Raw genomic sequence first — 22,150 nt, forward strand, 5'->3', positions numbered from 1 at the left:
CGCCCCCCGGTGCCACACCATTGGATTTGATTGACAGCAGTGGGAGCCCATGGCTGCGCTGCTGTCAATCTATCCAATTGGGACATGAGACACCGGCTAGTGCTGGTGTGCTCATTCCTGGCCAAATGAAAGATTGGGGTCAGGTAAGTAAAACGGGGGCTCGAGGGGCTGCAGGACCACAGAAGGTTTTTTCACCTTAATGCATAGAATGCATTAAGGTGAAAAACCATGAGGGTTTACAACCCCTTTAAGGCCTCATACACACTGGGGCTCTTCTAAATGCTTTTCCCCTGGCAGGAGAAAAGAAACTGAAAAAATGCTCCTAAGCCATGTTTTTTTCAAGTGCATTTAGGTGCGTCAAGTGTGTGAACCCAGGGTCATAGGTACATTTCACACCTACTAAGTGCTAGTTCGCATCAGATGCAGTTCTGTGCGCTTTTTTTTCTGCACAAGTGCTAGTTCACACCAGGTTCAGTTATGTGTGCTTTTTTCTGCACTAAAAATGCATGCACAGTGTTTTCCATGTATTCCAATGGCTCTAGTTTATACCAATGCAGTCAGTTCCAGTCAGTTCCCAGTGCAAAAAAAAGTAAAGCGTGCTGCATTTTTTCTGCACAGAACTGTACTGGAACATAGCAAATTGTATCAAAAACGAGAGCCATTGGAATACATGGAAAACACTGTGCATGCATTTTTAGTGCAGAAAAGAAGTGCACAAAACTGCATCTGGTGTGAACTAGCCGTAATAGAAGGTTATATGTGAAAGGAGAAAGGAGCATAGTGCAGGTAAACTTTGCATTTTATTGTATATTTGTACATTTTTATAAAATACACATGGGGGGCTTGTCCAATTATGAATGAACTGATTAAATACGCGAAGAGTGTACATTGAAATCTGCATCATACAGCACTGCAGCATTTCCTCATATTTTTCCTGTGCCTTTTTAAATGATCATTTGTGTTACTTTTTGCCCCAGGCAGGTTACCTGAAAGTTCTGAGCTGATTTGCTATCACAGACTTGGCTCAGAAATTCCTTCTGATTGCAGAGTTATTTTCCCAGAAGCGATGTTTTTTTTTCTCTAACATTCCTCATAAGTGTGAGGTAGTGGTCCAGAGTAGGTTACGATACATCATGTCCACAGACAAGGCTGTGTGAACATATGGATGAGGGGTGGGATTTAGCTCCTCCTTTCTGCTCATAACTTCTCCTTACTCAAACTACCAATGTCATTCCAGCCAAATCTAACAATCTAGAACACATCAAATCCACAGGAATTTTTATTTTATTTTTATTAAGGCACAACTTTGCATGTGGGGTTTTTAGCCATCTTTTCACATCTTGAAGAAGCCTGATTTTTACACTGAGACATGTATTACCCAGGTAAGAATACCTGAATATCGCTTTATGTGGAGAGTCTGAACTGTATGTATGGTTAGATATGCTGGTAGCATCATGTACTATCGGAAGTAAATGGAAAGTTCTTGGAATGCATTGTGTTAGTCTGGAACATGTGTGCTGCATACTGAAAAGTTATAATTGTCTTAATTTTAAATAAATTTTGCAACAGGATATTTTAATTCCTACAAAACTGTGAATTTTCACTAACAATTGTTATCTTGGATTGGTCTACATATTATTTTGAGAGTGACTATTGCATCCTGTAATACTTTTTATGGTTTTCATTTATCTGCTCTTTACATTCACTGTATAAATTATAAAAGATGTAGCAATTGCATTAAGAATTTTTAATCTTATACAAAGTAACAGCAAGCATGTATAGTTATGATCCTGCTTGCAATATGGTACACAGATGCTGTTTTCCCAAAAACCTGTTTGCTATAATTAAAAATATTCTTTGCTAAAAAAAAGTTAAATAAGAAACTACTAAGAAAACAAACAGATAAATCAATTGTGCATATGTTAATGTAAATAAGTAATGAAACAAAATTGTGATTTTTTTTAAAGGGCAAATGTGATAATTGTTCAAGCTTTAGTACACCAATAATGATGGGTTAGAAGTCTACAGTTATCGTCCAGTGGAGATCAGGGTACCTAGAACATCTGCTAATTTGTTAACATGTTTTATAATTCTTGAGAATTGTGACTCTTTAAATGTAGTTGAGGGTCAAGAAATTAGTTTAGCTTGACTCCTGCCCACATGTACATTTGCATCTTAGTTTGAGAAGCTTATACTGCATTTCCAGTGAGCTCACATTTGAGTTACTATTGTAATATATTCATAAAAAATCTTTGTCATTTTTTACGTACCTGCTGTTACACATTTTCATACAGTATTTGTCGCTCATTAGGAAACCATACATGACAGGTTAGTCCACATTGAGATTGCATGCTGACAGTCATTCTGAACAGACTGAACAATGAAATTATAAACAATGAAGAACAATCATTGTCTAATAACCAAACATAGTTACCTGCACGTGCATAGATAGTTTCAAAATACACATATAAATTGAATACCTTAAAATGCATGAATGAAATTAGTTCTATTAAATAGATCACATTAATAATTGTGAATGAACTTTACTTATGTAGGGAAAACAACAGGTTAACTTAAATGTCATCCCCCACCATAACCCCTGTCACGTCCCCCCCCCCCGCTTCGGTTCCTGGAGGGAACAGAAATACCTGATACTGCTAGGTAAGGGGAGCATGTGATTCACACCCCTTCTTCACATGATGCAGTGCTAGGTGGCTGCCAGGAGAATGTCCTTTTTCCTGTGTAAGCACATCTTACACAGGGCCTCTTCTACCTCGTTCCCATAGATAAACATAGCAGTAGAGTGAAGAGAATAAAATATACACTCTTTGGCCACCCTATTAGGTACACCTGGCTAGTACCGGGTTGGACCCCCTTTTGCCATCAGAACTGCTTTAATTCCTTGTGGCATAAATTCATCAAGGTGTTGGAAACATTACTAGATTTTGGTCCATATTGACATGAAAGCATCACGCAGTTTCTGCAGATTTGTCGGCTGCACATCCATGATGTGAATCTCATGTGCCACCACATCCCAAAGGTGCTCTATTGGATTGAGATCTGGTGACTGTGGAGGCCATTGGAGTATAGTGCCCTCATTGTCATGTTCAAGAAACCAGTGGTGAGATGATTTGAGCTTTGTGACATGGTGCATTATCCTGCTGGAAGTACCCATCAGAAGTACACTATAATCATAAAGGATGGACATGGTCAGCAACAATACTCCGGTAGGCCGTGGCATTTAAACGATGCTGAGTTGGTACTAATGGGTTCAACGTGTGCCAAGAAAATATCCCCCCACACCTTTACACCACCAGCCTAAACCGTTGAAACAAGACAGGATGGATCCATGCTTCTATGTTGTTTATGCCAAATTCTGACCCTACCATTGGAATGTCACAGCTGAAATCAAGATTTATCAGACCAGGCAATGTTTTTCCCAGTCTTCTATTGTCCAATTTTGGTGAGCCTGTGCCAATTGTAGCCTCGGTTTCCTGTTCTAAGCTCAGTTATTAGAACTCAAGCAGTAGCACAACTTCAAAAATAAATAAGTTCCCCCTGGATTCAGGGTGACCCACCACATAAAAGTGTACGCGACTGGGGCGTGAGGGTGGGAGTTCAAGCTTCTTTGCTGTCCACTGGAAAAGAGGAAGGCCCCTATACCTGCAGACCCTTTTATAGCCAATCCTAAATTTCCAGGAAACCCATTGGCTCTTCACGCTGTGCACTCATCCTAGCTTTTTAAAGGGACAGGTGCTGCCTAACTAAGCCCTGCTACTTATTAACCCATTATTAACCCAGGCTACCTATAACCTGGGCTAAGGAGGCCGCAGTCTCAGGAAAGTGGCCCCATAGTGTGACCCCTTTTTTCAATCTCCCATTCTCCCCCTTGCTCCCACCTTTAGCCCAGGTCACCCTTTCCCCTTGTTTTTCGGAAAAACATCATAATAAGGACTGTATTGACGGACTTGATATCTTCTATACCAGTCACTGCTCCACTATCCCCTATGTTCCACCTAGTCTTGGAATACTTGTTGCTCTTTATCGTAGAAGACCTCTGAGTGCTGGAAGCAACTGTCTATTAATGCGCTTATGCTATTGATGATCAGCCCTGAATGCCTTCATAAACTTGATGCCATATGTAATTGTAAAAGTCAAGAGAGATATCAAATATAATATATCAACAGATGTGAGGAAATTGTGGATACTGGTTGGTGAGGTCAGAATTACTATATATAACAGAATCTATAAATGACACATCTATAATAACGGAATTATCCATATGTAATTACAAAACACATTCAATTTCCTGGAAGCATTTTTGGCAGAGATGTAAAAGCACTCTGCGTGACATATGTTTATTTTTCTCCCAAATTATTCTTTCCTAGTGAAAACAAATGTATGAACCCACAGTGACACCTAGAAGGCATTATGCCAGTACGGTATTTACTATATGAAAAAAGAATCTGTAATATCTGATTGAAACATCTTGCGCTTTAACTGTCCACAGATGTTGCTGATAGAAAACCATATTCAAATAACTGTTTCCAATTGTTTTGGGTTAGGAAACAACACTCACCAGCAAGTGTAGGGTACATAAAGAGCAAGTTCAGAAACATTACACCTCTACTGGCACATAAACAAGCCATGTTTTCAGAGATACAAGCATTTATTAGAAAATGAGGTCTTCCACCACTCACACTGGCTCCTCTTCAGTACATTGTGCACAACAAGGCTCTCTCTCTAGTTTTGTTCATTCTGCTGCTTATTGTGAGAGTCTGCGTCTTACATTTTTATAGGAAACGACATTTATTTTTTACATGTAGTTTTAACCTGTACCTTTAATCTGTACTGGGAAGATGCCATCGCTTGCCTATAATTCAGAAAATGTTAGTTCTTGGCTGCAATAATGATGCAGTGGCTTCAATATTTTCTTAGTAATTGACCATGAACTATTAGGCAAATCAAAAGTTCGGCAGTTGTGTGCTTATATTTGGAAAGTGTTGTAGCCAGATAGAGAATTTTTTTTAGCAGAACCCCAAAATGCCTCATTATATCTAATTTGATACTGTACCATTCCCTATCTTTTCAATTATTTCCTCCTACAATGCCACCTACACCCTCAAATCTACTAATGACCTGAAACTAGCAACCTTCTTCATGACTGCTTCCCACTTTCTCTTTTAAGACTACTTCTGCACTGTATGGCCCGGATTCACAGACACTGTCGCATATTTATGCCGCCGTAGCGTATCTCCTTTACGCTACGCCGACGCAGCTCAGAGAGGCAAGCACTGAATTCACAAAGCCAGTGCTTCCAAATCTGCGCTGGGTTTCCAAGGCATAAGTCGGTGTAAGTGGGCGTGAGCCATGCTAATGAGGCGTGACCCTATGCAAATGATGGGCCGAGCGCCAGACAGATATGTATTGCCAACTGCGCATGCGCCGTCCTGTGGGCGCATCTCAGTGCCCATGCTCACAATCACGTCGGAACAACTGCCTAAGATACGTCGGATCACTGCTTACGGCGTGAACATAACCTACGCCTATTCATATTCACGTCCTACGTAAAATACGTCGGCTTGTGTTTCCTGGTGCAGCCCTTTGCATGGATGCTGCTGAGTTACACCTCCTTTATGGGGCATAACTTTACGCCAGACGTATGACTTTACGCCCACTGCGTCGGACGGACGTACGTTTGTGAATCGGCGTATCTCCCTCATTTGCATATGTGAATAGAAAATCAATGGGAGCGCCAAATATGTCCAGCGTAAATATGCGCCCACTCTACGCCGGTGTAGGCAAGTTACGTCGGTCGGATGAAGCCTATTTTCAGGCGTATCTTAGTTTTGTGGGCACGGCGCACAGATACGACGGTGCATATTTGCACTTACGCGGCGTATCTCGAATTACGTTGGCACAAGTGCTTTGTAAATTCGGGCCTATGTCTTTTATGGAGTACACTACTTGAAATATTCTTACTCCCGACCCCTCAACAATAAAAGAAAAAACTGTATACATGTCCTTCAAATACCAACAGTTATCACTGAGTCTGCTATTGCCAACCTATTCCTGCCCACCCAGGATTTTACTCCTTAGAAGACCCTTACATCTTAGAACTTTTATAAGTAGATTCAACAACAGTTTGAAAACTACATGCAAAATTTTGCGAAAAAATTTGCAATTGTTAACGAACAATCACTACTTTGTCTTGAAAGAGGAAAATATTGACCACTATTTTGATGTTCATTCTGATTTATTAGTGTAGGTCTTCCTGAAAGCACTTTTCAAAATAATCTCATTGGGGTTCTATACCACCTCGTCAGAAATGTATAAGACATCTCTTGAATCTGTGAACTTGTAGATGTATAGTGTGTGGAGTCAATAAGCTTTTTAATTTGTAACAGGGTAAACCTGTGGTTTAACTCTCCTTCCCATTCTCTAATGTAATAAGGTGTTATTTTTTTCCGAGTCCCTAGGACTAATATATACATTTGAGACAATAGGTGTTTAGCCCTCATTATCTTCAAACACTTAGTTTCAAATATGGTAAGCAAGTTTAAAGGTCTTATAAAGGCTTTCCACTTATAAAAGAAGCACACCAGTTGATGGTACCTCCACTCCACCATTGGAACTGTTTCCAACTTCTGCCTCAATTCTGGTAAGGGAGTCAGTGTTCTGAGTGGGGCAAATTTGCCACAGGTAGTGTCCCTGTTTTTCTCCCAGGCCCCCATAGATCCCACTTCCGCACCTGACGGGAACCACAGGAATCCCTCCAACAGAGTCAGGGGAGATATCCGGGGGGCATAATCTCCTAGTTGATTTAGTTTATGCCATATCTTTAAAGTATTATGAGTTAAAGGTGACGTCCATTTTGAGATCCCCCTGTCTACACTCGAAATCCAGGGTGTTCCTGCCAACTTCCTTTCTGCCATTGTTGGAAATAATTTGACAGAGTGCCGTTCACCTTTACTCTCGCTCTCGAGGACGCATACAACGCCAACACCCAACCCATCATACGATCTCCCACTCTCATCCACCTCAAGACCTCCATCATAAATACCCAGTTCACCCTGTCAAATGTTTTTTCGGCGTCCATAGATAATATTACTCTAGGGGCTCTATCCGGGCCATGTAATGCCCTTATGGTGTTGTCTCTAGCCTCACGGCCCTTCATAAAGCCGGTTTGATCAGGGTGAACTAATTTCACTAAATAGTCCTTCAACCTGAATGCCAACATTTTTGATAGTAGCTTAGTATCGGAATTTAACAAGGAAATTGGTCTGTAATTGGCGCAGTGTTGGGGATCCTTTGCTGGTTATGGAGGGACTGTAATGTATGCCAATAAGGCTTCTGGAGGAAGTGGGTTCGAAATATTAATCAAATTAAAATAGACACATATTGGGGCACCCATGTTTGAGACAAATTTCTTATAATATAAGTTTGTGAAGCCATCCGAATTTCAATAGCCAGTGCGGCTCGTCTGCTTGATTCTGAGCATGCGTGGAATTTTGTGCGTCGGAATTGTGTGCACACGCTCTGAATTTCTGACAACAAGGTTTGTTGTCGGAAAATTTGAGAACCAGCTCTCAAACATTTTTTGACGGAAATTCCGACATTAAATGTCCGATTGAGCATACACACGGTCGGATTTTCCAACAACAAGCTCACATCGAACATTTGTTGTCGGAAATTCCGACTGTGAGTATGCGGCATTATCCTTCTTGACATTGCTAACCTATCTCTCATAAATCTCCTAAGTATTTATTTCTCTCCTTTGCCCAAGGAAAATGCTGGAGTATTTTACTAGTGTGTCTTTGGTAACATGACCTCTAGTCTTCTTGGATGTGTTTTACCTTTTTACCCCTTGTTAATTTTTATTTTATTTTATCGCTGCTGTATTAAGTTACACATCAACATATTTTATTGACCCCTAAAGTAGAAGTCTCACTTTAATTTTTACTTGTCCAATCTTCATATGTGCTGTCTAAAGCTAGGTGTGAGGTCAACTTGGTTAGGTAAAATGTTCCAGGCCTCACATATAAACTCAGTCTGATAAAGAATAATGTTATTTTATACTAAATTGTATACCAGATGTGGGGAACTTAACATGTAAAAAGCTTTTATGTTGCCTTTGAACTGTTTCACTCAAATGGGAAAACCCTTTGTTAAGCAGCTGGGTCCTGGCGCAATATTAGAGAGAAAATTAAACACCTTCTGATACTATGCTGATTAATGTGTTTATGAGTGTTCAGGATGGATGGAACATAAGCATGTACTATTTTCAAAGGTATCCTGTGGCAAATGTAATTAAATATTTGAATTACATCTTGTTTAACTACATGATTCAAACTAAACATGCTGATCAAATGTATACGCTGTCAGTAATTACAATTTTAGCACCTTCAAGATGTTATTATCATACATTGCAGAAATGTTTTAAATACAAATATATCCTATAATAAAACAAGTACTGTTTGAAAGTATCTAAAATCAATTAGCACAATGGCCTTCATTTTTGGAGACATTATTAGTTATTAATTTGAATTAAGAAGTCACTTGAGGCATTTAATTTTAGTTTTGTAATGCCGCGTACACACATCCGTTTTTCATGACGAGAAAAATTGCATTTTTTTAATTGGTCGTTAAAAACGGTCGTGTGTAGGCTCCATAGCATTTTACTTGATGAGAAAAATGGGCATTAAAAATTTTGAACCTGCTCTATTTCTTCTCGTCGTTTTTCACATTGTCGTTTTTCTCGTCGTGTGAACGCTCTTACGATGGGAAAAAACGCGCATTCGAATGGAACTTCTCCTTTATAGTACCGTCGTACGTGTTGTACTTCACTGCGCTTTGCTCAAGCATTTTTTATCACGATTGTGTGTATGCAAGGCCGGCTTCAGAGGAATCACGTAGAGAAAAACTTTGTTTTTTTCCATGACATGAAAACAGCCATGTGTACGGCATAAGGCATGAAAAATATCTGTTCTTTAACAGTCCTGTTTCAATATTAAAGTGAGCTTTCACCCACAAATTTAACTGCCACTTATCCTCTTCCTCCCCCAACCCTAACTAAACTGTAGCGTTTTTTTCATGGAACAGGTAACCTTTTTTGTGCCCACTTTGCCCGAGATAGTTTGGCCCCCACCCTGTCCGCAGTCTCTTGAGACATATCGCACTTCCCAGGAGAATGCAGGACCAGTCTCATTGCACTACCATGCCTCGCACATGCAAAGTAGGGAGCCGGCTGAGAGACTCATACTGGCCATACATTATACAATTTTCTTATTCAATTTCCCTTAAATTTACCTTCAACTGTGTAGTGCAAGGGCACGCCTGATAGTATGTATATATATATATATATATATATATATATATTTCTTTCTCGTACATCACGGGACACAGAGCGGCATATTCATTACTATGTGGGTTATATGGAGTACCTTCAGGTGATGGACACTGGCAATCTCAAACAGGAAGTCCCCTCCCTATATAACCCCCTCCCATAGGAGGAGTACCTCAGTTTTTTCGCCAGTGTCTTAGGTGTTGGTCATGGATTAGCTTTGCCTCTGTATCCTTGGGATTAAGGCGGGCTAACCGGATCTGTCCAAAGTGCCTCAGCGCCAAAGTGGACAGTACCCGGGCCCCAAACCGTGGGGTTTTGCCTATAATGCCCTCTCTAGAGGGATGGACCCTGGGCCCAGGACTTAGAGCTTTTCCTAAGCCAAAAGTATCCTGTTTGCCAGGGTGCTATATAGGTCCAGGTCAGTCGGTTCCTTCCTAGGACCCCAGTACCTGATGGTCTACTACTTTACCCACGGAGATGGGAGAAGATTGGACTGTTGTTGCTTGGCAAACGTCCTGCGGCATGGAGCAGGTAAGTGGAGAGTCTGCGGGACTTGGTCCGACAGTGGACTCTCCAGGGGAGATCTGCGGGGGGTTTGCCTGAGTATGCTCTGCATTGGCACCATGGTCACTATGTCTGTTATGTCTGGATGATCTAACTTTTCCCCCCATGACTGGATCCCCCTGTCTAGGCATCTCTTTACTGGCTACCTGCTGCCCCGCTGGTTGGGAAGGTCTTTTTTGGAGATCTGTCTCAGGGCTATAAATGTGTCCTTTAAGAGGCCTGTGTTTAAGTCCTACCTGGCCGGGGTTTTTGAAATTGCCGCTCTGCAGCCGTAGGGGCGATCCTCTCCCTGCTTCCTGAGGCTGGCAGCGCGTCTCCATGTGTTCCCCTCCCCTGACATACAGGCGCGCGCGCGGGCGCGTGCACGCTTAATAGAGCAGTTTCGCGCCGTTCGGGGGGGGGGGGGGGGGGGGGGGTGCAGGCCGGCGTCGAAAGAGGCGGGCTTTCGCCTCTGTTATTTGAAGCAGGTCCTCGTTATGGCTCAGTCTGAAACTGAGCTGAGAGCGAGAGGACACAGAGCGGCACACTAGTGACCCCCGGTGGCAGGAAAGGGGTAGTACATGCTAGGCTTAGCCTATGCATATCTATTAAGCCAAAAATCCTCTTTGCAGCAGGTTGGAGGCTGGTAAAGTATTGGTGGGGCTGTATGTTTTAAAAAAAAAAAAAAAAAAAAAAAGCCTTTAATAAGATAAAGGAAATATATATATATAATAATGTATTGAAAAAAAAAAAAAAAAAAGTGGTTCTTTTTTGTTGGAACATACGGAGCCCCACCAGGTTAGGGACATTAGTAATACTACTGTTCCCTTAACCACGTAATTTTTTCCTAGCTACAAACAGTCAGTTGTTGTATGCTGGGGTACCTCGGTCTTGTACCATGGCTCCCAAAGGCTCGGGATCCAGAGGGGCAAAAAATACCAAAAAACAAAAGGGTTCCCCCTCAGATTCTGAGGATATGAGTCAGGCTATGCCAGTACTCTCCCCACCTGTTGACCCAGGGATGGCCGCCTTGGTTGAGCCAATAGGGGGGTCTGGTGCGGAGGCTGGCCCAGATCCTCCCAACCCGGTGTTTATCACTGAGGAAATGCTAGCTATCTCCTTAGGAGGGCTGGAGAAAAGATTGGCAGCTATGATCGCTAATTCATTGCCAGACAAAAAGCGGACTAGGTCCCCTTCACCAAAGTGTGTATACTCAGATGCGGAGGTTCTCTCCCTAGGAGACTTAGAATCTCAGGAGGACCTGGTGGACCAGAACCTAGAAGGTTCAGAGCTTGAGGATTCTACTGTGGAGGAACCATTCTCTGCCTCCCAAGCAGAAAGTCTGTGGATCCAGTCCTTGACAGACATGGTCCGATCGGCATTTAAGTTGCCCTTACCGGAGCCTCGGGCTCCGATAGTTTCCTCCTTGGGCTCTTTAAAAGCCCCCTTGAATGACGCAGTTTTTCCGGTCCATCCTCTGTTGGAGGAATTGATTTACCAAGATTGGGTACGACCGGACAGAATCTTTTTGCCGCCTAAAAGATTTTCTGTTATCTACCCCATGGAAGAGAAATTTTCCAAAAAATGGGCCCCCCAGCTGTGGACGCAGCCATCTCGTGCGTAAATAAAACATTAACTTGTCCGGTAGAAAACATACAAATGTTTAAGGATCCGGTTGATAAACGTTTAGAGACACTTTTAAAGGCTTCCTTTGCTACGGCAGGAGCAGTGGTACAGCCGGCAGTAGCTGCTATCGGAGTTTGTCAGGCTTTGAAGGTCCAGACTAAACAGATGCTGAAAGACATCCCTGCCCAACAGGCAGAGGAGCTATCTGATATTCCCAGAGCTTTATGCTTTGCGGTGGATGCTATAAAGGACTCCATCCAGCAGGCATCTCGTTTATCACTATTAGTAGTGCATATGAGAAGGCTCTTATGGTTAAAGAACTGGGCGGCCGAGCCCCCATGTAAGAAACTTCTGGCAGGGTTTCCCTTTCATGGGGGAAGACTCTTCGGAGAAGATCTAGATAAATACATTCAGACTATATCGAGTGGTAAAAGTACCCTCCTACCAGTCAAAAAGAAGTTCCGGGGTCCTGCCTTTAAGAGGCCGATTTCCCCTGTCCCGGGGCCCTCAAATTCCAGGCAGTATCGACGGCCTCCTGCGCGATCCAACTTTAACAATAAGTCACAGGGACAGGCCCCTGGGGGCAAGAGGCCATGGTATCGCAAGCCAACAAAGCCAGCCCCTAAGTCTGCCTTATGAAGGGGCGCCCCCACTCACTCGAGTGGGGGGAAGGCTTCGTCTCTTTTCAGAGGTTTGGGAAGCCAACATCCCCGACAGATGGGTCCGGTCATCTGTGGCCAGAGGCTACAAGTTAGAGTTTCTAAAGTTTCCGCCGCCTCATTTTCAGGAGTCAAGGGTACCGAACGATCCAGCAAAAAAGGCCTCGTTCCTAACGGCATTGGATCGTCTGCTCTGCCAGGGCGTGATTGTAGAGGTACCAGTCCAAGAGCAAGGACTAGGCTTCTACTCCAATCTATTTGTCGTACCAAAGCCCAACGGCGATGTCAGACCAATTTTAGACCTAAAAGGTTTAAACGTTTACCTAAAGGTTCAGTCATTCCGGATGGAATCGGTTCGGTCAGCAGCCGCCGCGCTCCAGAAGGACGACTTTCTGGCTTCCATAGACATAAAAGACGCTTACCTTCATATACCGATCTTTCAGCCACATCAAAGATTTTTACGCTTCTCGGTGGCTCAGCGTCACTTCCAGTTTGTGGCACTTCCTTTCGGGCTGGCTACGGCCCCCCGGGTGTTTACGAAGGTTCTAGCTCCAATTTTAGCCAATCTAAGAATCCAAGGGGTCACGGTCCTAGCATACTTGGACGATCTCTTGATCATAGATCACTCACCGGCTTGCCTGGAGCAAGCGGTTGCCCTTACGGGTCAATACCTCGAGAGTTTCGGCTGGGTCTTAAACCGAGAAAAATCAGCATTCCAACCAACAAAACAGTTGGAATATCTCGGCATGAGGTTAGATACAGCTCAGCAAAGAGTATTTTTACCCCTGGTAAAGGTCAAAGCTATCAAGGAGTTGATTCAGCTGGTTCTAAGCAAAAAAGAACCAACTATTCGCCTATGTATGCGTTTACTAGGCAAGCTGGTGGCTACGTTCGAGGCGGTACCTTACGCACAGAGCCATACTCGCGTCCTACAAGCAGCCATTCTGGCGGCTTGGAGCGGGAAAGCACAGGCCTTGGAGTTTCCTTTAGCTCTATCATCAAGAGCCCGGCAAAGTCTGTGCTGGTGGTTAAACCCTCAGAATCTGCTGAAAGGGAAATCCTTCAGCCCCATAGCCTGGAAGATAGTGACCACAGATGCCAGCCTAAAAGGCTGGGGAGCGGTCTTGGATGGTTATACTCGCCAAGGTACTTGGGCAGCGGCGGAGAAGCAGCTGCCCATCAATATCCTGGAGCTCAGAGCTGCTCGGCTAGCCCTCCTGGCATGGACATCCAAACTGAAGGGATTCCCGGTGAGAATACAATCAGACAATGCCACGGCTGTGGCATATATAAACCACCAAGGGGGAACCAAGAGTCAGGCCGCTCAGAAGGAAGTGAGCTTGATTTTTCTGTGGGCAGAGGCTCATGTGCCCTGCATATCGGCAATATTCATTCCCGGAGTGGACAACCTGCAGGCAGACTTCTTAAGTCGCCAAACTATGTCGCCAGGGGAATGGTCTCTACATCCCCAGGTTTTTCAGACAATCTGCCAAAGGTGGGGTGTGCCAGACGTGGATGTCATGGCATCGAGGTTCAACAAGAAGCTAGACAGGTTCATGTCCCGCACAAGGGACCCGATGGCCTGCGGAACCGATGCGTTAGTTTGCCCTTGGCATCAGTTCAAACTCCTTTATGCGTTTCCCCCTCTCCAGTTACTACCCCGCCTGCTGCGCAGGATAAGGATGGAGCACAAGCCAGTAATCCTGGTTGCTCCAGCGTGGCCCCGGAGGGCATGGTACTCACTAGTCTTGAGGATGGCAGTAGAAGACCCTTGGACTCTTCCTCTACGACCAGACCTACTCTCTCAAGGCCCGATCCTCCACCCTGCATTACGGCGTCTAAATTTGACGGCCTGGCGGCTGAATCCCTGATTCTCAGGGGTAGAGGTCTGTCTAAGCAGGTTATCTCCACCCTGATCAGGGCTAGAAAGCCGGTCTCCAGAATAATTTATTACAGGGTTTGGAGGGCCTATGTAGGCTGGTGTGAGTCCAAGAAATGGCTTTCTCGCAAGTATACCATTGATAGAGTGTTAAGTTTTCTCCAGCTGGGAGTGGATAAAGGCCTGGCATTAAGCACAATTAAGGGACAGATTTCAGCTCTGTCAGTGTGGTTTCAGAGGCCGTTGGCCACCCACTCGCTGGTTAAGACCTTCATTCAGGGGGTCTTACGTATTAATCCTCCGATCAAGTCCCCAATTTGTCCGTGGGACTTAAATCTTGTTCTATCAGCTTTGCAGAAGCAACCCTTTGAACCTTTGGCTGAGATTCCTTTGGTTTTACTAACAAGGAAATTGGTATTTCTGGTTGCCATAGTTTCAGCCAGGAGAGTGTCAGAATTGGCTGCCTTATCTTGTAAGGAACCATATCTTATTCTGCATAAGGATAGGGTGGTTCTCCGTCCTCATCCTTCTTTTCTGCCGAAGGTTATATCCGGTTTTCACCTAAACCAGGATTTGATTCTACCTTCCTTCTTTCCGAAACCTACGTCTAGAAAAGAAGGGTTGCTGCATACCCTAGATATTGTCAGGGCCATGAAGGCCTATCTTAAAGCTACAGAGAAGATTCGGAAAACAGAGGTGTTGTTCATTTTGCCGGACGGGCCCAAGAAGGGGCAGGCGGCTGCAAGATCCACCATCTCGAGGTGGATTAGACAGTTAATTACTCAGGCATACGGCTTGAAGAGGTTGCCTCCTCCTTTATCAATAAAGGCTCACTCTACCAGGGCCATGGGCGCCTCCTGGGCAGCACACCATCAGATCTCTATGGCTCAAATATGCAAGGCGGCAACCTGGTCTTCAGTCCACACGTTTACAAAGTTCTACCAGTTGGACGTAAGAAGGAATACTGATACAGCCTTTGGGCAGGCAGTGCTGCAGGCTGCGATTTAAGACCCTCGGAATCGGGGGCACCCTTGATTTAAATTTACATTTAAATTTATTCTTTTTTTGACTAAGTTGGATTTATTATTATTATTTTAGAGTGTACCTCTAATTAAATCCTGTTGTCTTGGGAAGATGTCTCCCTCCCCTCATTAAAGCATTGCTTTGGGACATCCCACATAGTAATGAATATGCCGCTCTGTGTCCCGTGATGTACGAGAAAGAAAAGGGGATTTTTAATACAGCTTACCTGTAAAATCCTTTTCTTGGAAGTACATCACGGGACACAGAGCTCCCACCCCTCTTATAGGGACCATTTTGGGAGGCATACTGCTTGCTACAAAACTGAGGTACTCCTCCTATGGGAGGGGGTTATATAGGGAGGGGACTTCCTGTTTGAGATTGCCAGTGTCCATCACCTGAAGGTACTCCATATAACCCACATAGTAATGAATATGCCGCTCTGTGTCCCGTGATGTACTTCCAAGAAAAGGATTTTACAGGTAAGCTGTATTAAAAATCCCCTTATATATATATATATATATATTGAAAGTGTTTAGGTTTGACCTCATATTTGATGGCTTTAGTAAATCTAAAGGAAAATTGTACAAGAAAATTGTATAATGTATGACCAGCCTTAAGGAAGTCACAATCAACTACAAAATCCAAGATGGCAGATCCAAAGCTAAACTTCATGAACAGGTAAGTACCTGTTTGTTAAAAGTCAGCATCTGCAGTCATTTTAGCTCCTAGCTTTATACATTTTTTAACAACCCTGTGTGAAGTTTGTTTTTAATGTTTACAAATTAAAAAGCAATGGCCAGGTACAATGTTAGCAAACGACATGACGTAACCAAGGGCACGGGGCTGTGAGTGCATGTGGACTGTGAGTGCACCTGGGCTGTGAGTACATGTGTATTGTATTGTTGAGTACCCTGTATTGTTGAGTATTATGCTGGCCATACATCCGAAATTCAGTCGTTCAGACAGTTCGTTTGTTTTTCGAACAGTTAATGGGCACAAAATTGATAATTGTTGGTACGTTTTTGAGCCGAAAAAACGTAGGACAAGTTTGGAAATTTTCTGCTGAACGAACGATAAATCGGAAAGTTAATGTGTTTCCCACCCAAACTTTCTGCACTAGGCATATGTAAAAAAACAAACCAAATTTTTAGACGATTTTTCGTAGAGTGTATGGCCAGGTATGATGCCCGGCGAATGTGGAGATGTGACTCGGTGTACATCTTGCCGCATGTATGTATGAGTTCCTTGATCATCTGATCCAGAGCGAATACTGCTGTGCAAAATTAAAGCACATTGTTTCCCTGGAAGCCCAGGTTCTGAATCTAGGGAAGCAACTGTCAGCACTGAGAAGACCCTATATACTAAATGAGAGTTGGGAAAGTACCCGGCAGATGCTGGCAGGGGCCAGCACAGAGGCGGGTGGAGACAAAAAGGTGCAGGCACTAGAAAAGACTAGACTCGCTCGATTCACAGTGTCCCCGTGTGCCGCCGATCTCCGTTCCCTGCGACGTTACGACGCACGGGGGCGGAGAACGGCGCCAAATTCAAAAAAGTAAACAAACACATTACATACAGTATACTGTAATCTTATAGATTACAGTACTGTATGTAAAAAATACACATCCCCCTTGTCCCTAGTGGTCTGCCCAGTGCCCTACATGTTCTTTAATATAATAAAAACGGTTCTTTCTGCCTGGAAACTGTAGATTGTCCATAGCAACCAAAAGTGTCCCTTTATGTCAAAAATGGTTTTAGAGCAGCTAGGAAACAGCGATAATAAATTATAATCACTTGCAGAATTGTGCGATAGCGATTTGTGGGGAAATTCGTCATAAAAAAATAAAAGTAATGACAGCGACAATTCTGCAACTGAGCAAATTTCAGTGATTTTGAGTTGATTACATTATTGAATCATTTTTATTATAATTATATTATTATTTGTTATAATTATTTATAATTATTTATTATATTATAATTTATAATTTTCGGGATGCCTACTAGACTCTTGTTTGGTCAGATTTAAATGAGTTATTCCTAAGAATTGCAGGACTACAGTATAAAACGCCAAATTTCCTTGCAAAATAATTGTACCGCTTTTGGTACGTAATTCCAGACAGAATCATACCGCCAGGGAGGTTAATGTGGAAAAATGTAAAAAAGTGCATTTGGGTGGCAAAAATATGAATGCAATCTACGCACTGGGGGAGAACCTCCTGGGGGAATCAAGGATGGAAAAGGACCTGGGGGTCCTAGTAAATGACAGGCTCAGCAATGGCATGCAATGCCAATCTGCTGCTAACAAAGCAAACAGAATATTGGCATGCATTAAAAAGGGGATTAACTCGAGATAAACTGATAATTCTCACACTCTACAAGACTCTGGTCCAGCCTGTCCATGCTGTCCAGTAGTGGGCACCAGTCCTCAGGAAGTGTGTACTGGAAATGGAACGAGTACAGAGAGGGGCAACAAAGCTAGTAAAGGGACTGGGGGATATTAGCTTTGAAGAAAAGTTTCAAGCACTGAACTTATTCTCTCTGGAGAAGAGACACTTGAGAGCAGATATGATTTCAATGTACAAATACCATAATGGTGACCCCACCATAGGGATAAAACATTTCTGTGGAAGAGAGTTTAATAAAACACGTGGCCACTCATTAAAATTAGAAGAAAAGAGGTTTAACCTTAAACTACGTAGAGGGTTCTTCACTGTAATACCGCGTACACATGCTCTGAATTTCTGACAACAAATGTTCGATGGGAGCTTTTTGTCGGAAATTTTGACCATGTGTAGGCCCCATCGGACATTTTCTGTCGGAATTTCTGACAACAAAAATTTGAGAGCTGGTTCTCAAATTTTCCGACAACAAAATCCATTTTCAGAAATTCCAAACATGTGTAGACAATTCCGAAGCACACAATTCCACTCATGCTCTGAATCAAGTATGAGACGGAAGCGCTCGGTCTGGTAAAACTAGTGTTCGTAATGGAGATAGCACATTAGTCACGCTGTAACAAACTGAAAAGCACGAAGCTGAAAAACACGAATCATCTCTCACCAAACTTCTACTAACACAAGGTTAGCAGAAGGAGCCCAAAGGGTGGCACAATTGGTATGGAACTTCGATTTAATTGTGCCGTCGTACGTGCTGTACGTGACCGCGTTCTTGATGTTCGCAATTTCCGACAACATTTGTGCGACCGTGTGTATGCAAGACAAATTTGAGCCAACATCCGTCGGAAAAATATCCACAGTTTGGTTGTCGGAATGGCCGATTGTGTGTACGCGGCAAAAGAGATGCAAGGATGTGGAATTCCCTTCCACAGGCGGTGGTTTCAGCGGGGAGCATCGATAGTTTCAAAAAGTATTGGATAAGCACCCGAACGACCACAACATACAGGGATATACAATGTAATACTGACATATAATCACACACATGGGTTGGACTTGATGGACCTTTTTCAACCTCACCCACTATGTAACTATGTTACAGGCCTGAGACATCATTAGCCAAAATCACATTGTAGCTACTACAGAATATATGTCAATAGATTGATTATGAACACAATTTATGGAAGATCCAAATGAAACTTGCAGTACCACTCTAACCTGAGACAGAGATGACCCCCCCCCCCAGTTGCAGTGAAGGGAGCTGGCACCAGTGAACCATTCAAGCCCCAGTGAGCGGGGTGAAATACATCAGGGGGCATGTCTGGAGCGGAGTTTGCTGAGGCTACAGTTTGGTTGCACTTCTCTGCACTTTCTCCAGTTCCCGGATATCCTTTTTGAGAACGGGTTCCCAAAACTGAACAGCATATTCCAGATGAGCTCTTACTAATGATTTGTACAGGGGCACAATGATATATCTCTTTCTGGAGTCCATACCTCTCTTAATACAAGAAATTACTTTGCTTGCTTTGGAAACTGCAGCTTGGCATTGCATGCTATTATTGAGCTTATGATCTACCAAAAACCTCCACCATTGATTTCTCCAGTTGTACTCCCCCTAGTATGTTTGATGCATGCATATTCTTAGCCCCCAAGTGCATAACTTTACATTTATCTACATCATTTGCCACTTAGTAGCCCAATTAGACAGAGCATTGAGGTTGGCTTGTAAATTGGAGACATCCTGTAAGAATGTTATTTCAATGCATAGCTTAGTGTCATCTGCAAAGACAGAAATGTTACTTTTTAATCCCAGACCCTAGATCATTTATAAAGATAATAAAAAGTAAGGGTCCCAGCACTGAACCTTGGGGTACACCACTGTAACCATTCAGAGTAAGAGTCATTAACCACTACTCTTTGAATTCTGTCTTTTAGCCTTTTCTTTCTATCAATTTACAAATTTAACTTTCCAAGCCTGTAGACTTTACCTTAAACATGAGTCTTGTGGGGAACTGTGTCAAACGCTTTTGCAAAATTCAGGTATACCACATCCACAGCCACCCCTCTGTCCAAGGTTTTACTTACCACCTCAAAAAAATAAACCATGTTTGTTAGGCAACTTCTGTCTTTCATGAATCCACGCTGTCTGTTGTTTAAAAAAAAAATTTCAGCAAGAACTCATTTATGTGGTCTTTTATTAAACTCTCCAGTATCTTCCCGACTATAGCAGTCAGGGCCGGCCTTTGGGGTGTGCGGGCTGTGCGACCGCACAGAGCGCCATAAGCAACAGGGCGCCGTGCGGCCGTCACAGCTCACAGAATTTGAGTCTCAGACTCACAGTCATCAGAGCCGCCAGGTCACTGCTCAGCAGCGCCCCGGCGCTGTAGAGGGGGGGCGCTGTCGCGCCCAAGTGTCAGACACTGTTCCCCTCTCTCCCTCCTCCTCTCCTTGTCTCACATGTGCCTTATGCAGCTTCTAAGTCCTAACGGCGCCAGGAGCAGAGGGCACTGTGATGCTGATATTACACAGTAAGGCCGCCTCCCCCCCTTATCTAGCAGGCAGCAGCACAGTTATATCCATCGGTCAGTGAAGCTGAGACACCAGGGCTGTCGGAGGGAGGGAGAGGGGGGGTGAGTACAGATGTATGGGGCCCTGTGTGTGCTCGTGCCAGCATAATACAGTGTCCTGCAAAGAGTAGTGTGTCCATTCCACAGGTCCTCCTGTCATCCTGCCCCCCTCCTATCAGCCTGCCTGCCCCCCTCCTGTCAGCCTGCCTGCCCCCTTCTGTCAGCCTGCCTGCCCCCCTTCTGTCAGCCTGCCTGACCCCCTTATGACAGCCTGCCTGACCCCCTCCTGTCATCCTGCCCTTTACTGTCACACTGCCTGCCCCCCTCTTGTCACTCTGCCTGCCCCCCCTCTTGTCACTCTGCCTGCCCCCCCTCTTGTCACTCTGCCTGCCCCCCCCCCTCTTGTCAGCCTGCCCTTTACTGTCACTCTGCCTGCCCCCCCCTCTTGTCACTCTGCCTGTCCCCCTCTTGTCACTCTGCCTGCCCCCTCCTGTCACACAGCCTGCCCCCCTCCTATCACACAGCCTGCCCCCCCTCCTGTCACACAGCCTGCCCCCCTCCTGTAACAACAGCCTGCCCCCTCCTGTCACACAGCCTGCCCCCTCCTGTCACACAGCCTGCCCCCCTCTTGTTACTCTGCCTGCCCCCCTCCTGTCAGCCTGCCCCCCTCCTGTCAGCCTGCCCCCTTCCTGTCACTCTGCCTGCCCCCTCCTGTCAGCCTGCCACCTTACTGTCACTCTGCCTGCCCCCCTCCTGTCACTCTGACTACCCCCTGTCATCCTGCCCCCCTCTTGTCACTCTGACCCCTTCTGTCACTCTGCCCCCTCCTGTCACTCTGCCTGCCCAGGGGTTAAATAATCCTGTTCGTTCCCCTGGCCCCCAGCTGATTCCACAGAATATACTGGAATGGCTTAACAGCCTTACGGCTCATTTACACATGTAGTGCCCTCTGAAGAGCAATCCACATTTGTATTGCTCTTTAGAGGGCATTTGACAGGCGCCTATTTAAACCCCACAGTATTGCCCCGCAATTGAATGCATTGCACATGGATGCGGGGAGCCCCCATTAACTTGAATGGGCCACATTCGGCAGGCAATACTGCTCGCTGAAACCAACAGTGCAGACATGTTTTTCCGCACTGTGATGCAAAGCATTTTGGCTGTGGCAAGTGTACATCCCCCTCTGCTGCCTTTTCAGCTTGAGGGAAATGGTTGGGTAGCAGTAATAACACAGCTCAACCTCTAATTTTTACTGTCCCCCCAACCACAAGTGTAAATGGAGTTGCAGGGCACCATCCATAGTGGATCATGTTTTGAAGGTATTTGACAGGTGGTGAAGAAGCGTTATATTGCCTCCTCACCACCTGTTTTTAACCCCTTAAAACCCATGCCACTGTGCTGTAGCCATGTGCATTGCACACGGTTGCAGCACAGCCCCATTCAAGTGAATGGGTTGGGTTTAGCAAGCACAGTGCCGTGTACCACTAAAATGTTCGGGTTTGGCTTAAAGAAAAGGTGGATACCCTAAGTGTCCCCCTGTGTGTTTCCTCTTTGTGTATGTTTAGGTGACCAGGGGGCGAGGGGTGAAGGTGTGGGGGGGGGGGCGCAACACAGGATTAGCTCGCACAGGGCGCCTGAACACCTAAGGCTGGCCCTGATAGCAGTTAAACTAACAGGTCTATAGTTACTTGGTAAAGACTTTGATCCATTTTTAAATATGGGAACCCTACTCCTATCCAGCGGTATAATTCCAGTCATGCATCATACATACTAGGAGGAGTACAACTGGAGGAATCAATGGTGGAGAAGGATCTGGGGTTTTTGGTAGATCATAAGCTCAATAATAGCATGCAATGCCAAGCTTCAGTTTCCAAAGCAAGCAAAGTAATTTCTTGTATTAAGAGAGGTATGGACTCCAGAAAGAGAGATATCATTGTGCCCCTGTACAAATCATTAGTAAGACCTCATCTGGAATATGCCGTTTTGGGAACCCGTTCTCAAAAAGGATATCCGGGAACTGGAGAAAGTGCAGAGAAGGGCAACCAAACTGTAGCCTCAGCAAACTCCGCTCCAGACATGCCCCCTGATGTATTTCACCCCGCTCACTGGGGCTTGAA

The 22,150-nt window shown here is 44.4% G+C and overlaps 1 protein-coding gene across 7 annotated transcripts in view; it reads left to right on the forward strand.

Moving 5' to 3' along the window:
- The first annotated feature begins 827 nt into the window (after positions 1-827).
- LOC120931668 (collagen alpha-1(VII) chain-like) overlaps positions 828-22,150 on the forward strand; it is a 495,674-nt gene continuing 474,351 nt past the window's right edge. For 5 of the 7 annotated variants that reach the window (XM_040343318.1, XM_040343323.1, XM_040343320.1 and 2 more), the window contains exon 1: positions 829-1,382. The gene's annotated coding sequence lies outside the window, so the exon portion shown is untranslated. Of the gene's footprint in view, positions 1,383-22,150 lie in introns of all 7 variants that reach the window. The other 2 variants (XM_040343324.1, XM_040343325.1) reach the window with 1 other exon arrangement.

Source organism: Rana temporaria, chromosome 3 (assembly GCF_905171775.1).
Source record: "Rana temporaria chromosome 3, aRanTem1.1, whole genome shotgun sequence".
Taxonomy (NCBI): domain Eukaryota; kingdom Metazoa; phylum Chordata; class Amphibia; order Anura; family Ranidae; genus Rana; species Rana temporaria.